Source organism: Pteropus vampyrus, unplaced genomic scaffold (genome assembly GCF_000151845.1).
Source record: "Pteropus vampyrus isolate Shadow unplaced genomic scaffold, Pvam_2.0 Scaffold223, whole genome shotgun sequence".
NCBI classification, from domain to species: Eukaryota; Metazoa; Chordata; class Mammalia; order Chiroptera; family Pteropodidae; genus Pteropus; species Pteropus vampyrus.
This window is the reverse complement of record NW_011889004.1, coordinates 1,132,327-1,137,114: the sequence shown is the minus strand read 5'-3', so window position 1 is coordinate 1,137,114 and position 4,788 is coordinate 1,132,327. Positions and strand designations below refer to the sequence as shown.

Genomic DNA, 4,788 nt, shown 5'->3' with positions numbered 1-4,788 from the left:
GAGCTGCCCAGTGGACAGTCTGTGAGTATGTCGGTACTGACATGACAGCCTTCATTCTTCCCTGGTCTATCCTCCTTTTAAAACTCCTGCACAGAAACTTTCTTGACTGCTCTACCTTCAGAAAGCTGCCAGATCAATGTCCCTGTTTAAACACCTTCAGTGGCTCCCATTACCTGCAAGATAACGTTCAAACTCCTTAGCCTGAGAACGTGGTTCCATAGTGTGGTGGCTAGCACATCCGCTTTACACACGGAAGGTCCTGGGTTCACGCCCCAGTAGAGCCACGGTCCATGATCTACGGCCATGCCACCCTGAATAAGCCCGATGTCTGATCTTGGAAGCTAAGCAGGGTTGGACCTGGTTGGTACTTGGATGAGAGACCACCTAGGAAGATCAGGTGCTGTAGGCATAAATAAATAAATAAATAAATAAATACAATTCGTTAGCCTGACATTTAAGATCTAGACTACCTTAAATCTCCCTTCATAAACCTCCCAAATAGGGTCTTTGCTGTGGGTCCCTTTGATCTGTCATCTTGTGCCTAGGCATCGATTGTGGACACAGACATGACTGAAGTTTGAACTCTAGCTCAGCCGGGTGACCTTGGGTGAGTCGCTTCCTCTCTGTGAGCCTCGGTTTCCCCATGTGGAAAATGGGATAATGATAATACCTCACAGTGTGTTGGGAAGATATGTGAGATAATGCTTGTGATGTACTCAGCACAGGCTTATTAGCTAATGTCTGCAGTGAGTAAATTAACAGGACTCCCTATGAGGTCTTCAGGGACCAGAGACTAATTAGCATATTCAATCCACAAAATGCAGGCTGAGAGCTTTGGGGATGACTATACAGCTGAATCATCCAAGTGGCCCCCACTTCACCCCCGTTGTCCCACTGCTTTAAAACCCTGTTCCTGACATTCTTCCATCCCTCTGAGGCCCGATCATTTTCTTGTGATCCCCTTTTTGTCCCTTGACAATCTCGTTTCAGCATCTCTAACACTGTTTTAAACCCCAGCAGCCTCCTGTCTGTCGTCCTCAGGCAGCTGTTATCTCTTTCTCACACCTTTCACAATGTAATGGATTCCTCTCTGCTTCTGTCTTCCTTGCTTCCTGACCTCTAAGCAGACTTCTGTCTCCCTTCTGTACAAACCTTCAGCAGAGAGGCCACTGCCTACCCTGGGGCTGCAATTCTATGTGATGGCTTATCTCCTTGGCTCGATAAGCTTCCCTGATGAAATACTTCCTTCAAACTGCGCCCTTCAAGGGGCACCCCTTCCTTCCTTCAAACTGCGCCCTTCAAGAGGCACCCCTTCCTTCCACCGGCAGACAGGGGAGACCATGGCAAACTGGAGATTTGGAAAATATGTCCTGCCCAGCTTCCTATTCTCCTCTCCTTTCCCTTAGCCCTCTGTCAAAGGAATGACTTGATTACAGGTTGTATCAACAGAAATATGATGGTTAGAACAAAGGAGGTAAACTGAGTTGACCATATGTGGAGTATTGCGGCTTCGAGTTCAAGTGCCCAGCTATAGGAAAGCAAGAAAGCCAAGGGGCTGAAAATATGGACTGTAGAGGCTGGCAAACCTGGGTTTGAATCCTGGCTCAGCCATGAGCAAGTGACTGAACTACTAAATGAGGCTTATAATCACACCTATCACCTGTCTTTGTTTCAAGGATTCAGTGAGGTAATTTCTAGTCCCAAAAGGCTGAGCAGGGCACCTCCTCTGGGTTCCCAGGGCACCCACCATGCACTTACCAGGGTGGATTGTGCCTGTCTTTTTCTTTTTCCAGCTCCTGTGTGTATAGGTCATCCTGAGCCAGAGGCTTCTGGGAGAACTGTCCTGGAGGAGTCAGGGCAGCTGTGCTGAGGGGATAAGCGGTGGGATACATGGAAAGCTGGCTTAGAGCATTGGCAGGAGGGTCCCTGTGAGCAAGGACCTGTGAGTTCACTAGCTAGCCTCATGGTGGGCACCACACCTTGTCCCAATATCCTGCCAACATCTCAAATTTACAGACAAGACAATTTTGGCTCAGAGAGGTGAGGCCACCTTGCTCAGAGTTACAGAGCCAGGGAGTGGCTGAGGCCAGCTCAATTCTGACCCCAGAGCCGAGCCCTGTTCTGAATGACAAAAGCAAAATAGGTCACTGGCCATTCAGAGGACCCTGATCCCCAAGGAAAAGTTCTGGCCTGGCCATCACATGCTATTCTGAGTTAATACTCTTGGGGAGAAACCAATGCCTTTCTGTGTAGACCCCTCCTGAGAGGAGAGTCTGGTTTTCCAGATGTGACAGGATGCACACATCGCCTTTGGCAGGTCATCGAGCGGGTCCTTATCTGTTGCCCTTCTCCTGTTTCAGAGGAGACAGAGTTCTGCCCATCGGGATCTGTCCTGTGGCACCTGGTAAGCCTGTCAGAGAAACAGGGGCAGGAGCCTTACTTTCTTCTAAACAAATCCCATCTAAAGGGGTCTCAACATGACAGTTCCCAGGCTCCCCTAGAGGCAAGGCCCTGGGGGAGACTGTTTCATGGCAGAACTTGCCCATAGAGGCAAAAGCCTTGGAGTTTAAGCCATTCTCCGATTCTGTCCTTCTGATAAGAACTATCAGCAAAAATCCAGATAAAGGCAGCTCTAAAACTCTTCATAGCCTTGGGACCCCCCAATTCCATGTTTGGAAATGTACCCTCTGGAAATAACAGGTAATTTGTACAAAGAGGTTTCTGGCAAGGTGATTAAAAGAGAGCAGAGGTGGACATTGCCTCAAATGCAGAGTAGACAGGGTTGCTCATCACAGTCTTCTTTTCTCCCATTTGAACAAGTTTCACTGCTTTTATTATTTTGATATAAGTATACATTTTTAAGTTAAATTTATTGGGATGACATTGGTCATTAATAAAATTATAGATTTCAAGTATACAATTCTATATCATCTGTATATTGCATTGTGTTCATCATCCAAAACCAAGTCGCCTTCTGTCACTATATATTTGACCCCTTCTACTCTTTTCTACCTTTCCCCTTTTCCTCTGGCAACCATTATACTGTTGTCTGTGTCTATGAGTTTTTGTTTGTCTTGTTCGTTTTTTGCTTTCGGTTTTATTATCCCACATATGAGTGAAATCATATGGTTCTCGACTTTTCCTGTCTGGTTTATTTCGCTTAGCATGATATTCTCAAGATCCAAACATATTGTCGCAAATGGCAGTATTTAATCTTTTCTAATGGCTGAGTATTATGAGGTTCATGGCTTTTGGTGTGTCCCCCCAGTTGTGATCTCATCTGACCCTCAAAATTACCTCATGAGGCAAGAGGGTTGGGAGAATGATTGTTCCCATTTCTCACAAGAAGAAACCGAGTTCCAGAGAGGCCAAGAGACTAACCCAAGGTCACATAGCTTATTGAAGGCCAGGGCCCAGACCCCAGCCTTCTGATCTTGAATCTAGTACTCTTTTCACCACCCCAGGCCACCTTTATGAACAAACTAACAATAAAAAAGATGAGCATATGAGGCCTGGGAATGAATGTACATGCGAAGGACCGCTAGGTAGATCAGACCAGGAGATGGAAAATAGCATGGGAGTCTGCATGTAAGCTCTGGAAATAAAATTCCTAAATGTACAGAAATGATTGGCCCTTATCCCACCTGGGGCCCTTTTTCTGCCAGGCTCTTCTGTGAAAACCACTTTCAGGAGGGGAAAACCATAATTACTGCTTGGGATGACATAGCACTTAAGGGACATGTCCAAGTGCTGAGGGTGGATTCATGCAGCCAGAAAAAGCATATTCAATGTCATAATTTCATATTTGGAAAACTAGAATTAAGTGCCCGTTGTTTTCATAATTCAGACCACAGCAAGTGAAGCTTGGCACAAACTCCCTGGTTGGGAAAGACTCACAGAAGCCCAGTAAATTCTTAAGCAGAGAAAGCTCCCCACCCTCAGGGGAGGAAGGGGTGTTTGAAATACCAGGACAAGAGATTTGGGCGGGTTGAGGGTTTAAATGGGTTAAAAAATTCTGGACTAAATGCCCTTTAGGGCTCTTCAAATTCTGCCAGTCTGCATAAAATTCTCTTGATTATTGACTGTGGGAAAAGAATTTCTAGTATGATGTGAAGTAAGAATTTCATGCTCATTTTAAGACACCGACACTCCCACCACACATATACATAGGGCTAGAGATACTAATCTTCGGACTTTTTTTTACCTTGGTTCAGGCTGCAGAATTGCAACAACAGCCTCAGGCCACAGTCAAGGCCCCTCCCTGCTGCCCCAGCACCCAGAGATTTCAAAGAGACCTGGTACTGGGCTGCCCCTCACTCCACGGAGGTGATCTGGGAGTTCCACATGGGCCCTGCCCCCATCCCTCCCCTTACTGGGGAATAGCCTTCCCCTAGGTGGGTCCTCTGGAGACTCCCCAGCTCCTTTTAGCCATCCCATAAACATGTTTGGGGGTCTAACATTTCTTCTTTACCTCAGAGCCCCATCTCCCTCCTCTTTAATGTCAAGTTCCTTTCAAGACAGGCCCATCTCCTTCCTTCTCTTCCTCATCTTCCATTCTTCACACTGGCTACCTCCCCTCGGCTTCCTGGCAAAGCTGGGACAGAGCCCCAGGATACCCCACTGCCTTAGCAGTTGACCTCTTGGCTACTGCCTGACACTGTGACTACCACTCTCTGTTTCTGGAAAGTGTCTTCGCTCTTGGCCTCTTTCTGTTGATGTTGCCTACTCATTTCCTCATTTATTTATTAGGACTTAGCATAACTGTTACTAACCATTTTTCCAAAATGT

General features: G+C 46.6%; 1 pseudogene; it reads left to right on the top strand.

The window, feature by feature from the left end:
• Positions 1-293: 293 nt before the first annotated feature.
• Positions 294-409, top strand: LOC111747477 (annotated as a pseudogene).
• The last annotated feature ends 4,379 nt before the right edge of the window (positions 410-4,788 follow it).